Source organism: Scaptodrosophila lebanonensis, unplaced genomic scaffold, assembly GCF_003285725.1.
Source record: "Scaptodrosophila lebanonensis strain 11010-0011.00,11010-0021.00 unplaced genomic scaffold, SlebRS2 tig00000053-arrow-pilon, whole genome shotgun sequence".
Lineage (NCBI taxonomy): Eukaryota > Metazoa > Arthropoda > Insecta > Diptera > Drosophilidae > Scaptodrosophila > Scaptodrosophila lebanonensis.
In genome coordinates, this window is record NW_022060548.1 from 3,262,327 (window position 1) to 3,283,882 (window position 21,556).

The 21,556-nt window shown below is 33.7% G+C and overlaps 1 protein-coding gene across 3 annotated transcripts in view; it reads left to right on the plus strand.

Annotated features, from left to right (window-relative positions):
• Positions 1–14: 14 nt before the first annotated feature.
• LOC115623370 (organic cation transporter protein) overlaps positions 15–21,556 on the plus strand; it is a 32,671-nt gene continuing 11,129 nt past the window's right edge. Inside the window, exon 1 of one of the 3 annotated variants that reach the window (XM_030517656.1) lies at positions 15–314. The gene's annotated coding sequence lies outside the window, so the exon portion shown is untranslated. Of the gene's footprint in view, positions 315–10,926; positions 11,232–11,263; positions 11,371–21,556 lie in introns of those variants that run through there. The other 2 variants (XM_030517657.1, XM_030517658.1) reach the window with 2 other exon arrangements.

Consider the following 21,556-nt stretch of genomic DNA (forward strand, 5'->3'; position numbering starts at 1 on the left):
ACGCTTCAGTTAGAAGTACAAGCTTCGCGTGTAAACAACACAAAACAGGAAAAAGGCGTAGGCTTCACAGCAGCGTACAATGGCTTGGCCAGAGGCTGCCAATGTGCGTTTCATCCAAAAGCCTCGTAAACTTCTCTGAGTGCCACCGACGGCATTAGCATTGCCTGCATTGTTTGCATCAATTGAGGAACCCACGCGCGGTTGTCCTGGGAAACGCGACTTCAGACGTACTTTATTCGAACACTCACAATTCTGAAGAAGGAACGAACTTTGTGCAAATTAAATTCCAAGACTGCGGCTGGCGAACATCTCAGGTAGCTAATTAATTTCGGTTTATTGTTTTGATAATTAAAAAGCACTCGGTGGCTGACAATATCCAACTCAAGCTGAAGCTGGGCTGCCACAGCTCAAGTACCATTGTCATCGCCCGCCCTCCCTTCCCCGCCGCTCCCTTCCACTTGTAGTTATAATATCATTGACCTTTTCGGCTGGCTATCTGTCGCTTGGCGGGTGCATTTGTTCCGGTTACTACAACTACCACAACTATTGATTTTTGGCGCCGGCGCCGGTTGGCATTTGAGGAAGTTTCGGCGATTTTGGCGACGCTGCATTGTGCGAGGAGAGGCGCCTCTTTGTTCGAATGTCTCAGTGGGCGGTTCAACACCCCCTGCTGACTGCATTGTAATTTGTAGAAATTTCGTTGTCAAATTTTTGCAATTTGTCCTTGTCTTGCGCTTTGTCGCGACAAAGATTTCTATTTTAGAGAATCAAAAGAAGCATAGATGGCTAGATAGCGTCAATACGCATAAATCTGATTATAATATTAATTTAGAATTTTATTGTTGTTGACAAGTGCTTCTTGCTATTCGCATTAGGAATATTAAACAATGGTCAGGCGGGCAAACAATTTTCACACAAATCTTACAAAAATACATAGAGCTTATTCGCAAAACAGCAAAAGAGTATTTCACTAACAGAAAAACTAGTTTAGTTTTATTCTTTCTGGATAATTGAATAATTAGACAAATGTGTGTGCTAATTATTTGTGTGGATTAATTCATAGACAGTTCAGTAAATAAAGTATACAATGGTGGCTGATTTTTGGTATAAAATAATCGTTTTGTTTTTATAATTTTGGCTTATAAAAGCAAATTGATATTAATTTAAACAAATCTTTCATCGCAATGGCGGCGCTTTATTAATGTCTATATTGACTTGTTCTTCCAAACAAACTGCCCAAATGGTTACTATCTATATTAAGATACATAATTTAAGTTAAGATACATTCCACATTTTCTTTTTTTTTTTTAAATTATATGAATTATTTGTAATGCTATGTTGTTCATTTCTGCTTTTCACGTACCAAACAATAAGGCAATGCATTTATTTATCTCTACTCTAAATAATCGTAAGAAAATTGAAAAATCTGGTTCACTCTTTATAGTTATAGTTCCTTTTCTATAATAAGTTTAAATCCTTCAGTTCACTCAAGTGGTCCTTTTGTTTACAAACAAATTTTTAATTTTTTAATTTTCCTTTAGCAGCTTAAGCTTAAACGGACCAGTTTTGTATGCCTTAGAGGTTAGAAAACGATTTAATTACAATAAAGAGTAAATAACGAGGGACACATATATACATATGTACATGTTTAAATGTTATTTAAAATATAGGTCGGCATCATCATCACCCCCGCCATTTCAACCTAACCTAACCTATTTAAAATATAAACAGTGAACTTTTTCCCACAGCAAAGGGGTTCTTCAAAAGAAACTTTTTAGCCAGAAAGGCACACAATTCTCCAAAATCTTCTGGCATGGCCACCCAACTGTAGAATAATTCTTCCTTTCCTCTCCATCACTAACTAAGCCCAAAGACCTATTTGAGTAGTTTATTTCAAAGCATCGATCATTTGAACTAGTTCGAGCGTAAACTTTGGTAAATAATGAAGAAAGAGAAGAAGCACACAAGCTATGGAAACTCTTCAGCTACCTCAACATGGCCTTCGGCTATTATGAATTTATTTATTTGCGTATACTTGTCGACTATTGTTTGTTTGTCCCAAGCCTTTGCCAAAACTTTCAGACCTTGAATTAATGACATTGTCAGCAACAATTGTTGATAACTTTATTGATTTAATAAACGGGCGGGTTAAGCAAATATATATCGCACGCAACACAAGTATGGTGTGTAGGCATATTTTTCGCTGCAGCTATTAATAGTTGACTTATGATCTGCCCATATTTAACAATATTAATTATACGAGCTCACAATTAATGACTGGCATTAATTTCGCTTCACTCTCTATCAGTTTTACTTATGTAAATTTGTATATAAGTAAGTATACACACATATATATATTTAGTAATTATTTACTTCGGTTTTGGTGTGTGACCTGAAAACGGTTGTCTGTGTTTAATTGCCATTGTGTGGCATATGTCCAAACACGAGCACACACAGAACAGAACCTTCAACTTTTGTAGGCCATCGACGGCATCGAGTTACAGAGTGCAGCGAGCGTTGCGCCCTCCAGCACCTGCCACCCACATCCTGTCACTGAGTCTTGAATAAGAGTGTTACGTGAAAGTTGTCTGTTATTTGTTTGCATATTCCGCTCTATTTACAGTCGCTCATCTGTGATGAGCATAAGTTGTGTAAATATTTGTAGAATGGACATAACAGAAATGTGCGAGCTGTACTTGAACCTAGATATATATTTCTTTTCAATAACATTTGAAAAACGATGCTATGAAGCAGCTCTTCTGCACTAAAATCTCACCAAATTTGGGAAACGTTGCTTAAATAGGGGCAATATATTTAATAGTCTATATAACATATATGACATCATTACCCACAAATGTACATTCATGCATGTGCCATTCGTTCGAATTGTTCAGGGTCAAGTCGTTTTGGGGCAGGCCTCCTGCAATTCCCCCAAAACACGGAAATCAATAGAACGTTGCGTATACGACACGTGAGCCGAACGCATATATCACATATACCCTGGCATATTCTTCATTCTGTCACTGAAACGCTTACACGGTTTTGATTAATGGCCAGTGCTTTATTTTCTTAAGCATATTTGTATCCACGGATTTTAATATTGGCTCGTCCTTGTGACTAATTTGAACAAGAAACTGAGTCATAATATTGCCGCAAGTTATTTTCGTATTATTAATATAATTAACAACAATATAGGCTGACATGTTCCTATTAAATGCGCAACGGGTTGCACCAATTTATGGCTTTCATTTAGCCAGTTCGAGTGCTTTCTACCCTTCCTTACTCTTAGCAATTTAATTGGCAGGAAAAAGTTAGTTCATAAACAAATATTTATGAGCTTTTATCTGCCACTTACAAATAACTAACTTTGACTTGGCTTGAACAAATGAGTGCACTAGAATTAATTTTGCGTAAACAATCGTTAGAGTATAAAAGACAAACTTTACCTTAAAAAACATTAATATAGATTAAATTTGTTTTCTTTCTCTTTAACATTGTCAAAATGTTCAAACAAGCTGTTCAAAAGTATAAATAATTTGCATTTTACAACAAGTACAAATGTTTGTATATTTAGAAACAAATAAATTATTACGTATACGCCATGTTGTTGATTTGTGCATTTCCGCTTTTGGAAAACCAGTGAAAGCTTGTGCTAATTTGTTGGCATGTGCGCATAATTATGATTTATATGCATTCTGCAGTTACATTATGCTAATTATTAATTTTAACTTTAATTGATATATGATTGTTTCCATTGCATTTCTGTGTTTAAATGAATGAAGTAAAAAATGAGTTAAGATCGTTCATTTAACATATTTTTGTTGATTTGCTAATTAGTTTACTTTTAATTAGAATATCACGCCGCATATTTTATAAGTCAGTACTCTACTCATTTCGAGTTGCTTGAGAAGTGTATTGTTTCTTTATAATTGTGCATAAATTCACACATCTTAGAGGCATATTATTCACGCATTTGATGGCGTTCTATAGAATTTTTTGGAATTTCAAAGAAAAAATTTCCAAATTCAAATATAGGAGAAGCCAAATAAATTCAAATACATACCGGAAAAGCATTAATAAATTTCAAACAAAATGCGCATACTATGTATAATAGAATCGTCTTAGCTTTCGCGTAAAGGAAGCCGCAAAGTCAAGTCATTTTTCTAGCAGCATATACACATACTCTTACATACATATGTACATGTGCGAAAGCCCAACAGGAAATTTGACGAGGAATGATGAGCTTCCATTTATCTCACATGGTAGAGTACAGGCCAGCCAGTCCAGAAAAATGCAGATTCAGGTTTTTTACATTTTTAATTTTACATAAATCGTACAGTAAAAGAGACATTTATTTATTAATATCGCTTATTTCTAAAAGAGAACGTTTCTGATTTATATGTTTCCATAGTACTCTTGTAGATAGCTTTTACATTCAATTGATTTTATTTATATGTTTTATTGATTCACCTTTGCTTTACAAATAATTTTAATGAAAGTATTTATTAAGCATGCTTAATTTTGATAACTAAAATCTGCGTAGCGCAATAAGATTAGTGAATATTTGTAAATTTTTGTAAAAGCTACGTAAATGATTTAAACAACAAAAATAGATAACAGATTTTTACAATTAATACAAAATATTTAAAAGTATGGATTTGTATTATTTTGGATGAACGAAAGCTAAAAAGTAAAATTGTTTGGTGATGCCGAAATTGACAAAAAGGAAATATTGGGAACCATCAATCAACAAAATGGAGTGAATATAATCAGCAGTCAAAAGCTCATATTTTAGTAAACGAATTTTCGGTTTTACGGTCGCAGTGTAACTTTTTTAAATTATAGTTAATGTTTGTTAGTTTGTAAAATGTATATTTTTAAGACTGAATATCTGCTTTAGTTGTGAGTCTGTAATGGGTTTTGCATATTTAAAGAAACGCTGTTCCAAGCCTCCTTGCTCAAATTTTAATACTATTAGTCAAACGATTTAATTAAATTAATTTAATTTTTTTTCCATTAAAGTGCATTTCAAATCGTTTTTAAGCAAAATTTAAAAAATTGTGTTTACGAATGAGAAGAAGTCTTTTCACTTTTTTTTATTATTACTATTATTGCCTTTACAAAACTCTCTATCCGAATCAGTACATGCCAGTCTCTTCCCCAGACTTAAGTGTGAGGGGCTTATTAAAATAATTGCAGAGCTGAGTACTGCAATTATTGTTGAATGAGCTGAACTTGAAATAATCCGAATTAATGAGAAAAGAAATGCCTTGCTTTGCTATTGCGTTCTATTAATAATTAAAACGTCTAATTTCTGCAAAAAGTCTCGAAGGAATAGTGTGGAGTCAAGTAGTTGAATCGGCAGTAAAGGGTGTCTTAGTTTTTCATTGAAAATTTCAAGTAAATAATTTATTTTCAGCAAAGTTTTTTATGTTAAATATTTTCCAAAATAAAATGACGCTAGAATACGCTTTCATATATTTAATCAACCTTAGCTTTATGTTTTTGGTTTGTATTTTATTCCAAGGTGTTTCTCAAAAAATGTCTCTAACATTCCAGATAATCAGTTATGTGCTGATTTTATTTCATGCGGCATAATTAGCTGTCATTGAAACATGAGGTTTTAATTTAAAAACAGAAATGTTTAACAAAAATCATGGGCAGGTATTTTCGTTCACCTATATACTTTACTATATAGTAGAAGGCACGCGATTTATGTGTTCGTATACTATAATATGCGACTGTGGTTTTCTGCAACGGCACATACATATACTACATACTTGTAGTATATAGATATCTAGATATCTACTCGTAGTTGTCCTTCGGTTTTATAAATAGATCCAACGCCAATTTCATTTACATGCTAGAGTTGTCTGGCGATGCGACTCTCGGCCATTGCCAATGTCTGTGCGTACGGGTGTGCATTGACATTTGTAATTTGCACTTCTTGTATCGTGTTTGTGATATGATTTATACACTTCTAATTTGATTAATTTCATGAAGCGTACGACGAGCCGTAGAGAAAGTGTCCGGTTTAAATGTTCGGTCGGCGCATGGAAAAATTGGATTATGTGCGTCATGTGAATGTTTTGATTGAAGTCGTAATTAAAGTTATGGGATTGCTAAATCACTTTCGAGTTTTTGTTTTGAATTAGCATGCGCATAAACCGAATTTAAGTTACGAAATTGCGCAAAAGCAAATGCCAATCCCATTTGATTTGGAATTGAGCTGCGAAGACTGGGAATTTTCCAAGCTATTCGCACAGCAATTCAGAGCTTACCTTTAAAATTTGTTTCATGAGCAGCATTTAAAGAGATTCTTAAGGAAATTAATCATAGTCCCCCTTCTGCAGATTCATTTCATTTACAAAGATTTAGCAGCATTTAATGATAAATGCTTACGGGTTGATTTTTATTGCAAGCTTCAATTGCTTCCTTTTGTCTCGGTAATTGCTTACAATTTTCTTTACCCTTGGCAACATTCAGTTGTAATTTAATAGCTTCAAACAATGTCTAACCAATGGGCAATTAAAATGTTATAATTTCCGCTGAACAAAATTGATAAGCCTCAGACCCTAAACATTCAAATTGGAATTCTTATCAGGTAGATATTTTTTCTTTGGCGTGTTTTGAAATTGTTGATAGACAAGCAGGTGCCATAAAATGCAGCTCGTGAGCCTCAGTCGCCGTCTTACTGCATTTATTTATGTTGTTAATAATACCTTTTGATATGTTTTTGCCCATTAGCTGTCTCTTAAGTTATTGCGACACACGAGTATAATTGACGTACTAAGTCTGTCGCATTTAAATATATTTCAAGCAAAAGGAAATTAAATAAAACGAATGCTGACACATTTCATTAATTGGCTCTGTGGTTCGAACCTTGTACGAGTGACTTACACACACACACATACATACAAACTATGTGTGTATTTTTAGTTTTGCATTGAGTTTAAATTTCAATGTTAAGTAAAATGCACAAATGGGTTACTAATTGTTTTGTTTATTCTTCAAAGCTAAATAAAACTAAGTGTGTGGCATGAGATTCTTTCATTTGCTTTTTTCTTAGTTTAATGCATTTTTATGTGACGAAGTCTTTAGAAGGATAAGCCCTGGTGGAAATATTCTATTCTTTATTTGAGAATTTAAAGTAATGAATTATTTTGCAGTGTTAAGTTAGACGCACAAACGAGTGGGTTACTAATTGTTGAGCGCTGTTTTTTTTCAAGCTATAAATAAAATAATTTGCAGTGTGGGATTCTTTTATTTACTAAATGTTTGAATATATATTCGTGACAGTTTGTTGGTGTTTTGGTTAAATTCTTTGCTTGTGTGCTCTGGGATTAATTTTCATCGATGCTTTACGAACAGATAGATACATATAGCTTCCATTAAAATCCTCACAAATGGACCAGGATGCATTAAGTTGAAGTGTTGGCCAGCAAATGAAGATTTCTGCTCCTGAGAACCTGTTATGAGTTGTGTAGTGTGATCCACATTTGAATCACTATTCTCCTACATTCTTATATTTATATATATTTATATTTTTAACTATATTGCATCGTTGGTTGTTAGAAGCGCTCTAAAACGAGATAGATATTTGAAAATGGGCATATTGATGACTTCAAAGCAAATAGTGTTAGCACAAATCTAGCTTTTGAGGATTGCATTTATTATATATTATATTTATATATATTACTTTCAAAGAGAATTGATCTGTTGTGTACAAGGTGTAGAAGAAAGTAAACAGGACTTCAAGAATAGAGTATTTTCTCCTATAGACTATCAGTACAATTTTACATTTGCTTCAGACGAACAAAGGGTAAGTATTTAGTACGTTTTGAAGCTCGGCAGAAGTTTCTATTGTGTTAATTATATATACTTGCATATATTTACGATTCAAGAGTCGTCTTGATGGCTTGGTTTTTCTGGATTATCGAAGGTCCAGTCTAAAGAGTGCGTTTAAAATCTTCAGTGAAATTAATTGAAATGCAATTAAATATCACTAATCGCATTTAAATCCAATAATTGGGTCTGGTTGAAACTATGAAGTAATAATTTCTGCCAATGTTTTTAGCATTCATTTATTTATTCAATTCACACAACTTTTGTAATTAAATAATCAAAGAGACGGCATTAATATGTTTTGATATATATTATCTGTTCACAAGCTATCTTTTTTTAGTTCACATAGAAACTACAATACTTGTTGCTATGTGAAAGGCAATGAAAAATAAATGAGTCTCTAAAACGCCCATGCAAATAAGTAGTCACAAAAAATTGCAAAACAAATTTGCACATAGGCATTTACAGACATATAGACTACATGTACTATATACGAGTATAGATATTGCTCGAAATATGTATAAACATATATATATCTACGAATACATATATAGGAAAGTTTTTAAATGCCAAGAGTTGTTACTGAATTTCACAAAAAAAAAAGAAAACAAAAGAAATAAATAATTTAAATGTGTCTGCGGCACATTATACAAATTTTGTTAAATATGCATAAATACATACATAAGTAGATCGGTATGTTTGTTTACATATTCGGTAAGACTTTACCATTGATCTTGATCATTGACGCACCCCGACGAATATACATACATACATATGTACATATATACACACAGATATGCAGACATAATATAACTATAAGAAGTGTTGAGAGGGAGAAAACAACATAGCATGCAAAATTTAATTAAGCGCAGGCGACAAGTGCCCGAATCAACAAATGAGTAATCAGAAGGAGCTGCCAAAGAATCAGCAAAAGAGTGAGGCCAGAAAAAAGCTGTCAAAAAATAAAGACAACAAATTAAGTTGGCGAAATGACGGGGAAGGTCGTCGCCATTATCGGAACTCGTTGGTGGGAAGAGAAAGAGAAATCGAGAACGGAATAAGAGAATTGTTCGAGCTGAAATCGAAGGCACATAATAAACAGAAAACATATATAGTACATATGTATGTATATGTATTTTATGAAGTACTTGTGATGTCGACTGTAGGTACCCTACCCTTGAAATAATAGTAGCTGTTCCTACAGTTAGATTAAGGCGGCTGATTCCAATGCCACTAATTTCCATACATAGACAATATTTGACATTTACATTTGATTTCACATGTAATATGTAGAACAAAAAATATATATTTGCATAGAAAAACTAAAATGCTAAAGCACATTAAACCGGTTCAGATTGGTTATTGCGATGAATCAACGCAAATGAAAATCAGAAATCAGCATTAATTTGATTTATTATATATATGAGTATGTGTGTATATTTGATTCGATTTTCCATCCCTTTTCGTTTGCATGTTCATTCTTCGCCCGGCTTCGTGATGCAGCAAGATTTTCTTTATTAATACTGCGGCACATTTCCTCTTTTATTGATGCAGTTTCCAACTTGACGCATCACACAAAAGGGGGTTGTTGTAGTGCCATTGTTGTTGTTGATGCAACAAGCAGGCTATTCAATTGGAAGTTGGGTCGTAATGGATTTGCAGCTAATTTTACTTTAATTCTATTGCCAGACTTCAAAGAGGATCAAGTTATTGCGACTCATTTTCTTTTGAAATTCTCCCTGAGAAGGCAAAGCGTCTTGAGAAAAAAAGAAACGATTGTGCGCAATTGATTCCTTGGGGTTATTTAGGGTTAAAGCAGCAGCATATTTCCTGATAATGTACCGTAGAAGAAGAGTGTAGAAGCAAGGCTGGCCAGGAAAATAAAATTTAATACTTTAATTACTTATGTTGTTTTTCAGATATCGGACTTGATATATTAAAATAATATTATGGCATACTGAAAGCTTTGAGAAAGGGGTATATTTATCTAAAACAAAAATAGTTTTCACTCTAATTTATGAAATTTTCGTAATAAACTAATAAATTGAAACTGTGCAGAATATAAAAATATTTGGAAAATAATTTGGAAACATGCAAGGCAAACCTAATAATAAGAAGAAGTTACTGTTAGACAGCAATTTTCCCATATTTTCGAATCTTCAGGTATACAAGCACAAGAAAATAAAATTTTTGCCGAAATTTAATTTTTCTATTTCCAATGAGTGCGGAATGCGGATACTTATAAATAGAAATATTGGCACATAAAAGCAGTAGATACATAGATGTGACAATGCATTTTTACTTTCTATTCATTTAATTCTTCTACAACTTCTGATGTTAGCTGTAATAATTTGGGAATATATTCATTTTTGTTAAAGCCCCATGGTCCTTGAGATACATATGTGACCCACTCTTGAATGTATATTTATATATCTGACCCACTTATGTACATTTATGTAATTATAGCTACATATACTCGTAGTACTATATGTCCACATTTATGTCACTTCGCCCTATTAGCTGTTGGCAACATGCCAATAAAAGCAGCAACTACTCATATGATAACAATTGTCAACCCAAAAGTATAAGAAATTCCCTTAAGAGTGATGAGCTGGGCGTTCAGAACCGGTTTATACTGACCGGGCTGGCGCAGTGGGGCCCCTCTACGGTATGCACCAAATGCACTCAACAACAATACAAACAACAACAAGAGCGCTATTGTGTGCAGAAAAGACAAAAAGCAACAGCTGAGCTGCAAAAACAAAAGCAAAGCGAATCCGGCAGTGGAGGAAAATCAAATCTGAACAAGGAACAGTTTTGTTTTGTTTCTTCTTGTTTTTGCGCTGTTTGTTTTTATTCATTGCTTTTATTTCTTGTATGTTGTGTGTGTGTTTCAATATGTTTTCTATTTTATGTATGTGTTTCATTTCATTTCATTTTATTGTATTTCATTTATTTTCGTTGCCCAAAGTCATGGCCGATATTCGAATACCTGAGGAGCATGTGAAACAGTCGCACGACAGCGCTCGCGCAGCAGACAAGACCCGAATACGACTATATATACTTGGTATAGTATGTATGTATATTGAAATAATATAAACAAAAATGAGTGCCGCTGCATCTGTTAGTGACAGAAAATTATAAAATGAAATAAAAAATAATAAATATAAATTTCAATATTTGCCAAAATAAACATTTCATAGTTTTGTGGTGTGGTAACAAAAAGTTGAATAGAATTGGCGAGCAAAATGTGCGCTTCATTAATTGCTCAAGTGCAGTGCAGCAGCAGCATCAATTAATTGACGACAATTGAAGTGCAATAACAACACCAGCAGCAACAGCAACAACAACAACAACAATAGACGGCTCTTATTGCAAATTTCTTGGTGAGCGGAAAGTTTTTCGATATTCGAATGTGTCGCTCCCCATTAAAATAGCAATTAACAAATTTTTATGCAACCAACTGGCATAACAACAACTGTGGCAGACTAAATTTTATGTGCATATACATATGTATATTTGTGTGTAAGTGTGCCTCTTGTTAAAAATAAACAAATACATATGTATGTATAGATTATATATAGTATATTATTAATTTGTTGCAAACTGCAGCTGCTTTAACGCTTCCTATTCATGCATTTTCTCTTTCAATTGCTTTACTTCTTGAATAGTTTATTCTTCCTAGTCTTTGTTCTTTCTGTACCGCAACATCAACAACAATAACCAGGAGGAATGGGTGTAGGTGAGGAGGGGGGCGAGGGGAAACCACAGCACGTTTTATTTGGCGCCAACACATTTCGTTATATAGTATTATGTTCTGGCGTGTGTTTGTTGTTATTGCCATTGTCCATCGCTAAAGTGGCGCATGTTGGAACGAAGTGCAAATAAATGTGTAGAATCCGCAGAGCGCACATAAAAATGTTTAATGCCAGACCTTGGTCGTCTACACAACTTTACAAAAATATTACTCTTCATTTCTCTCTTCCCTCTCTCGTTCGTTGCACCCCTCGGGTTGTCCGACACTATCGTCGCGGGTGTGCTTTCTGGGCGTGTGTTTAAAGTTGGCCATTAAATGGAAGGGAAAGAGTTAAAACGGCTGTAAAAGTTCATAGTTCATAGCTCATTTATTTAAATGAAACCAGTTATTTAAATACTTTTTTTAAATTTTTTATTTAAATATTAGACGAAATGTCTATGTTTGTAAATTATCTTCAACTCACCAAATTTTGTATGAAGTTATTTTGAAACACTTATTAAACTAGCTGTTTTACATTTTGGAAATTATTGTTCAATGCCTATATAATAGTATTTCCTTTCATCCGAGACGGACCAAATATTCTTAATATAATTTATTAGCTCTAGTGAAATCGAGCCTATAAATATATCAGTGGAAATGGAGCTATCTACTTTTTCTATCATATTTATTATATCATATTATTTATTTACTTATTCTATTTATCAAGTATTTTATAAACCTAAAATTATTCGGCTTAAACAGTTGTAATATAAATTTGTGTAAAGATATTTCGAAATAATGCTTTGGGTGTTTCTATGAATCTTTAAATGTAGTCTACCAAAGATCTTGTATACCTAAAATTATTTTAATTAAATTATGTGAGCTTACATATTCAATAAGCTGCCGGTACAAAATGTGAATGAGAGATATTTCCCAGTTTCTTTTATTTTTTTGATCAAAAAGTTGTGTAGCGGAAATTTTTCAAATGCTTTGTAAAAGTAACTGGTTAACAGATATTTAGATATTTACTTTATCATCTTTGGATGATACAGCTTATCGCTTTTTAGGATTTGTTATCGTTTCAGTAATTGTGCTTGATAAGCATTCTTCTATACTTACACCTCTCCTACACTCCGATTCTCCGTTATTGGGCCTCGAATTTTGGGAGGCTTCAACATCAAAATTTGTTATTTTTGCAGATAAAAATATATATAAGAGTATGAAGATAAATACTAATTTGTATATACATACATACATACCTAAAAAATTGTTTATTGCAGTGCTCAACTACTTTTCAAGCATTTCTACAATACAAAATATTCAAAATTTAGCTACAAACTCTACTGCTTTAAACAATAATAGTTGACAAACATCTTTGGGTCAATGGGTTGCCAAGTACGACAACAATAGCAGCATTTATTTAGCCACTTTTTTATTGGCGAGTTCAATGACCAAATTGCAAATATTTTAAAGTCATTTTATGACTTTTGGAGGGCTGACATACTTAAATGAAACCGGTAAGCATTTCTCAGAAACGACTGTAAAGTTAGGGTTCATAAACAAAAGCATTGCATTTGGTGTCTCCTTAACCTGCTCGGTTGCTGCAATTCTTAACACCTGCCCGGCACGTGCACGATGACACTTCACATTTACGAGGCTGGGGAACAAAGAGGCGGACTCACTATTCGAGTATACTCGTAGCTGTGGAATTACAATGTGTTCTAGGTAAATGGCAGGTGAAGCGCAATCAATTATTTCCGCAACGGAAAGGCAAAACACAAAGAACGAGTATTGACTTTGATAGTATCTCTTACAAACCAGTTGCAACTGGAATATGAAAATGATAATTTTGTTCTTGGAACTCAGACATGTACGAGTAGTAATATGTTCGCATATATGCAGTAATTATTAAACGATAATGGCAATGACTGACTTCTATTTTGTATTCTACAAATCACAACTGGTTTCTTAGCGAATAAATAACATTTGATTATTTAATTTTTATTTTAAGTTCATCTATTTGAGCCGATCATTAAAAATACATTTGTTGAGGAAGGTTGATGATATATTTCATTTTGAATGCTGTACTTTTTGTTTAAATTATTGGTCTTCAAAATTATATAAATATTTTATAGCAAATATTACCAGATCTGGCTGAAAACTAATAACCAATAGTTCTACTTACTGTCTTTGCATTTTTTTCCGCTTTTTAAAAAACATTTTTCAAACAACATTTTACCCACTTTTTTCATTCACTCCCCGAAAATTTCAATAAATTTGTTGCTTAATTTAATATTAAACTAGAAAAATGCCATATGCCATTAGCATAGCTAATTTGCAAAGTAGTCTATAACATTTGTAAAGCCCCATTTATTGTCAACAAGCGGCATGATTTTGAATACTTGTAGAAAAGAAAATTATAAATTCATAAAAATGTATTGTCAACAAGCGGCATGATTTGAAATAGAAAATAAGAGAAAAGAGAACTATAAATTTATAAAAAATACTTTAGTCACGTTTTTGACTCGTTTGTATAGAAATCGATTGAGCAGACAAAAGCAATAACAATGTCAGCCCCTTTATTTATTTTGTATTTGTTGTTTGATGAATAATAAATATTTATCAACTAAAATGGAAAAAACGATCGCCATATTCTAATGCTTCAAGCGTTGTCTACATGGGCCCCAAAGTGGTCCATGGTCTGCCACTCGCGTCATCAACTCATATGACACGCCCCCCTCCAAGTGCACCAATTCTGCAGTGCTGTTTCTACTTCTGAGTACCCTTCCCAAAGAGGTATTATGGACTTCTTAATATTTCTGATACGTTAAGTATTTGAAATAAATGGTGATCGGAAAAATAAATACTGTATCTAAAGATTCATTCTCAATATTGGCCATGCTTTTTTTTTTTTTTTACTAAAAAGCTACTTTTATGAATTCATTTGCAGAATGTGTGTTCAGGACCTTCGGATTGAAATTTGATCAATCAAAACGTCAAATTTAGCTGCAGGGACTTATTATAATTTGTTCAACTTCATTCAAACGACTGCTTTCAAATCGATTTAGCCCTGTATAGTACATCTTTTTGTATATTTGTTTCAAGAATCAAATAAGTTTCCTAAAGCTTAAATGCATGTACTGGCTTCGATTTCATCGGATGCATCAAAAAAGATTATTTGTAATTAGTTTTAAAAAATAATACGGTACAATTTCAGGCTAAAATTGGCAGGCCTATAAATGAACTAAACAAATTTATAATAAAACTTGTAAAAGCTAAGTTCAAGTTTGCGATTCTGGAAAACTGATAATATGATAACAAAGGATTAAACTAATTGTATTTAGTTAAAACAAAAGTATAAATATTATTTTCAAAATGTATTTTGATTGTAAAATATACTTATGCTATAAGCAATTATTAATATAGTATAAGTATTGGAAGCCTATTTTTATATATTTCTACTATTTTAGTTAGTAAGAGGGGCTTTTAAAAGGTTGTTAGAATGCAAAGTTTTCTCAAAACAAAACCCGCATATTTAGAAGAGTATTTTTGGTGTGGTGTGGTCGAAAAACTGCATTTCCTTTTCTATTTTCGTGATCGTTTCTTGATTGAGGGTCAGCGGCTTCAATTATTTTGTACTATTTTCTTGCCCCTGCAACCTCAGTTGGTGCAACCACAGTCCCTCCTGCCTTCCGCCACCCCTCCGCCTATTCCTATCTATAGCTTCAATTGAACTTTGGCCGAGTAGTTTAGACTTGGTGTGTTGAAGAGTTGTTTAACGTGTTTGCTGAACTAGCTAGCTGCCTAGCTGAACTAGCTGGCTGGCTAGCTGGCTGTCTGGTAGACTGGCTGCTTATCAAAGGCAATCATTGCGTGAGCCGGCGAAGCCGTTGCTGTTGTTGTTTTCGTTGTTGTTGCTGCGGCTATCGTGTGTCGGCCGACTGGCCGATAGTCGCTTGTTTGGCTAAAAAAAAAAGAAGAAAGGAATGCTAAAGTCGGGCAGGGTCAACTCTTAAATACCCTGTACCACCCCACAAAAAAGTAAACTTATTTAATTTAATTAATTTAATTAACTTAATTTAATTAATTAACTAAATTAAATATAAAATATTCCAACATGCATACAAACATTTACATCAGAATCTGTTCTATTCGTGTTGGTGTATTTGTACATATGTATGTATGTGTGCATTGGGCCTGATAATATGGCTATAACTTCTTTCTGATCAACCTATCATAATGAAACTTGGTACACGGATATATAGTATAATCACTATCTGGATGTGTCTACCAAATTTTAAAATTCTAAGAATTACGGGAGTTATAAAAAATCTCGAATAGGGGGTGAGTGGGGGGGGGGGGTGCATCGGGGAAAATGAACCAACTCGTCCTTTCTCGGGCTTAGGAGAATCTAGATCCCAAGTTTAGTTATTCTAGCTCTTATACTTTCTGAGATCCTTGCGTTCATACAGACAGACGGACAGACAGACGGACATGGCTATATCGACTCGGCTTGTCATGCTGATCAAGAATATATATACTTTGTGGGGTCTGCCACGCCTCCTTCTGTGTGTTACATGTACACTCGCACAAAACTAATATACCCTTGTACCCTTTGGGTACAGGGTATAAAAACATAATCTGTGCTGTCTGGCTATCAGCTGTTGTTGTTTTTGTTAGTTTGCTTATTTCACTTTATTTTATTTGCTTGCGATCTTGGCGAGGATCATTTATAGTTGGCGTTTTTTGCTTGTTTTTTAATGTTGTGCGTTATTGTTGTCGTTATTGTTGTTAAAACCGATTTATACCAAACCCAAGCGGTTGATTCGCAGTAACAACAACTATGACAATAACGCTTGCTGAATAAAAGCCGATAGGCATTTCTCTTTCACTGCCAATTGATTTTGTGATCTCGCCTTTTATTGTCGCATTTATTTTTTTTTAAGTTTTGTATTCATTTGTTGTTCTTTCCGCATGTGGCGGCTGGCTATACTTTCTATACTCCTTTGTGGCTCGATTTCAATTTGTTTATGTTACGCACTTTAGTTCTGTGGAATATTCCCAGCACTTAAAGTACTCGAACATCTCGCCAAACACCATGAGATCATTTGCATACACGTTTAATTGGTTTATTTTGATATTTGGCGACACTTGGCTCCACGCTTAAATTGTTTGTTTATGCAATAATTGAATGTTATTCTGAATGAGAGCACACATCGCGTGTTTCGATAAAATATTAGTCACGCCAACTGATTGCTTTAAAATCGCATAAAGCCAAGGAACAACATAATTTTTTGATCCAAAGCTAATAATAAATACTAAATCCTCTTTGAAAGGTTCTCATAATTGGATCATTAAATTTCTTATTGTGGGCAGTTTCTCACATCTTTAGAAGCGGAAATTGTTTTTTCAAAAATATTTCTTTCAAGAAGTGCTATAGAAGTGGAATCTTTGGTTTCATAAAAAGACTATATTGATGTAGTTGCTTTCATTACAAAAGTTGGTTTCTTATAAAGACAGCTATCATAATGAGATCTTTGGTTTCACATATAAAAACACATTTGATATACCGTTCCTATTTATAGAATTGGCAAGTTAGCGACATTTCTTAGCAGCTGTGAGATATTTTCATTAACTCTAGTCTTGGAATAGTAATTATAATTTTTCAAAAATTATTATTCCTGAGGCAATAATCTAATGGCATGAATACGCCATTGTTGGAACTGTTTCCTTTAAAGACAGCTCAGATGTGGGATTTTTCGTTAAAGCCTCATTGATCTCTGTTCTTTCTTATTGCTGAGATACATGTCTAGATAGTCAATTGTGTCATAAAAGAAATTGTTTCTTCTTAATTGCCAAAAAAAAAAAATTTTTTTTAAATAATCGCTCTATCAAATCGTATAAATATTTATTTGCTTCTAAGACAAAATCTACAATATAAGGCATTTCAATAGATTTTTCTTCTCTTATCAGGCATTTATTTTTAATATTATTATATACGAAACATTCTGTTCGGTGTAGAGTGTACTTGAAAACAACAAAATAAATGTCAAGGTCTGTTGACTAACATCCAGAAACCAGAACACAATCAGACTTTGAAGAATTGTGTAACAGCAACGGCGTGCTTTTCAGCAAGGTCGTCATTGTTTATTATTCCGGAGCCTCAAGGCTTCCAGATCTAAGATCTTAGATTTTCCCCAATTTCCCCCAATTTTAGAAGCGCACGTTCAATGGTGGTTGGCAACAAGCATATCGACTCGAGTTCCTCCCACGTGCAGACCCAAAGTTTGTGTATACTTGTAGATATCGAATTAGCCGGCGTGTGCCGACAGTTTATCGCGGCATTATCGCAGTGTCAGCAAAACTGAAATGGGACCGAATTTCGAAGTAATAGTCTGAGACGAATCGTACTACCATTCTGCACAAGTGACGCCATATTTGCGTCTATGAGAGTTCTCCAAAGTGTGTGTGTGTGTGTGTGTGTGTGTGTATATGTGAGCGTGAATGTACGACTCATGTATATACAAGTATATATAGTACGGATACGTCTGGTAATTGGTTACGACTGACGCTAACCAGTCTGCGGCAGCCACATTTGGTAGTGTTTTTTTTTTCGTACTACTCATACATACAGATGGCCCGTACTTTGCTATATAAGTACTTACACATGCATATACATATATGTAAATATGTTTGTGCGAGTATGTATGAACATTGTTGGCATATTTCAAGCACGGCCTTATCAATTCGTTCGAGGTGTGGCAGCCAATGCGAAATGCCTAGCAGCAGACTTCTTATCAGCGGGATCTATTGTAGTTTCCCTTTTATATTTCAAGTCCACTTATTTAGACCCATTTACAGCAGAATTAGCCCCATTTTGGATCTCAAGTATGTGTTTGTTCTGCACTTCATTGCCTCGCAACAGTTGCCAACTGCCAGGGGAAAATACTAGTGTACTAGGAACTCCATACGATATAATCGTGTATTATTATTGGTTCCGGCATTCGACACCACATTTCTTATCTTATCGGACGACGAGGTACGGAACGCTGGTTAAACAAAAGTTTGCGTTTTACGAACATCATTTCAACATAACATAAAATAATCGCAATTTCGCCAATTAAATTTATTTCACAAGCTGTCATTGGGCTTTGAGGGGCATGAGATCATTGAGGCATAATCGTGTGTGGATATAAAATGTTATGATACCATTAGAAGCAAGGATTTTTGTTGTTGTATATTTTGGTCTTAGAGGCAATTGGGTGCGGTTTCTGTTGATGACTTCAATGCTTCATTGCCCTTTTGGTTCACAGATCAATGCAATTGTTTATATTTGCATACTTTTATTTAAAATATGTATTAAATAAAATACAAAATATTATATCTGATATATTACGGAACGATTTCTTCATTGAGAGCTTCATAAGGACTTGCTTTCATAAGTTTATACCAATAGAATCGGCATTGTGTAGTCCAGTCCTACTTACTGGCCTTGTGCCTTGATAATTTTCTTTATTGGTATTTAAATACTCTGTGCATTTTACATTGCTTTTGATTTTGCTCATCTTATAAGCTATCTTCTTAAGCTATTGAATATGTTTTCTATAATAAACTTGAACATATATATGGACCAACCGCCGTTCTCTCCGCTTCTCAAAGTAGTCACTCTTGTTCAGCATTGGAAGTTTTGTGTTCCTATTTTCTCATTCAGGTCTGTATATTGTTATACCATAAAAAGTCGAGCACTGCATTCATTGAAGTATTTCAGTTTTCAAGTCAGATAACCCGACAACCCGCATTCGCCAGTGTTTCTTGGATACACCAGCATTAGTTTTATCGCGGCATTACATTTCAATTTGTCGGACTTCAGTCACTTTATATCTCATGCAAATCCAAACAAGAACGTGCCGCCATCATAATGCAGAGCTCAAAGAAAATAAATTTACCCAATTCTAAATGAACAAACAATTCTCTTTATGCGCATATAAGTTTAATTGACACCAACTGAATGGCCATTGTTGCTATTTATATACAAATGCATAATCATTTTTTGTGGCCCCCTCATATGCAGATAATAAATAGACAAGGGAGGCAAACAAAAACAAACAAACATCATAAAAAATTTATCAGAAATAAACAAAAGCAAACATTTACCATTTAAAACAATTAAATATTTATGGAAGAGAACATGGGGAGCGAAATGTTTGGGTGAGGCTGACTGCCAAGTGCCTTACACGGTGACAAATAAGAGTCGAGAATAAGAGAGAAGAAGTTGTTATTACTTGTATAACTAGAAAGATGGGCAAAAAGTATGTACATATGTACACGTACGTATATTTGCTATGCAAATCGATTGAAGGTTAAGTAGGTCGATAGGAACTTGGACAAATATATATGTGTATAAATAAATATTCAGCCTGAGTGGAAGAAAAAAGTTACCACCCATATTCAAATGTATGGATTAGAAATATCGAATGGTAACGTTTCCGCAAAAGCACGTACTATACGAACCTAAATATATTTATTAACAAAGGTACGATGAACGATAAAATTTTCAATTTTAAACACAAATCAGCTGAACTCTGTAAAACTTAGTTCTAATTTTGAGAATTTGAGTTGTTTATATAAACACCAATTGAGCCAGTTTCCTTTTTGTTTTTGCAACACCATACGTACCCTTGCCGTCTATCGGTCTTGGTACCCATTGGGTATGCGGGTGCTCATCAAATATTTTATCAATAATTCAAAACCATTTTAAAGAGGTTGGCCGGCGTTGTCTTGGTACAGAAGCTTAACTACATCTATGTTCAGGAATCAGTTGCTCCTCTTCTCATAAATAAAATTAAATGTTCATTCGCTTCAGCATACATAACATTTAATAATGTGCGTACGGCAGCACGTTGCATGTGCCTCAGCATATTTGAGACATAATGACGCCATATCAATAAAAGTCACACAAACACACACACACACACACACACACATATATACACAGATGCAATTGTCAACGCAATGCACTCTTTCAATGCAACTAAGTCGACGTTATGTTTGTACAGTGGACGCACAAAAAATAGAAACAAAGCTAGATTATACTTTTTAAAAGTGAAAGAGCATTTAAAGCGTATTTAAAAAAACGTGTGAAAAATGTATATGTAAGAATTTCACATTGCGTAAGAGCTATTGAATATTCAAAGCCTATTTCGAAACAAATTTTGTGTATTTAAAAACATGCTATTGTGTTTTTCTTAACATTGGGATTTTTTAAAATCTTTAATACGATTTTTCTATTTTCTAATTTTGAGAGAGATTAGTGAGAGAGATCAGTCAACAAAGCCAACTTACTGTAATTCAAAAATGATGGAGTATTTTGCTCCAATGTATAATACGATTCGTATTTTCGTTAATCGTGTTAAATAAATGCAACGATGATATATCTTCTAAGTCTCGATTCATGGTACTTATCTATATTCCAACACTTAATATAAGCATCATTAATCCGTTACTCTCTGCCATCAATATTTAAAAAATATGTTTTGAATTTTTAAAATAATTGCGAAACATCATTTACGTCATCATCTAACAACGGATCACATATAAACTAAATTGAATTTATTTGAAGAGCTTTGTAATTAAAAATATAAAGTGCAAATCAAATGTAGAAATATAAATTGTATAATAAATTCAGTTTTTTTTAAAGAAATAACTCTTTTAATATAACAGAAAGAATGTTTGAATATTAATAATAATTAGAATGAAAAAGGTAGTTCAAAAAGTTAAACCAATTCACAATTCAAAACTCCGTTTTAACCAGTCCTCGGACATTCAATGCAACGATTCTAAATTCCGAATATCGATTTCTGAGCGACCACTGTATTTGTGTTTGTGGAACTGTTAGAGGCGCCAACTTTAACAAGTTTTTAATGAAAAGCGTGCCTGGCTCTCGAAGTCATTGATTTGCTTGGCCCGCATAATGCT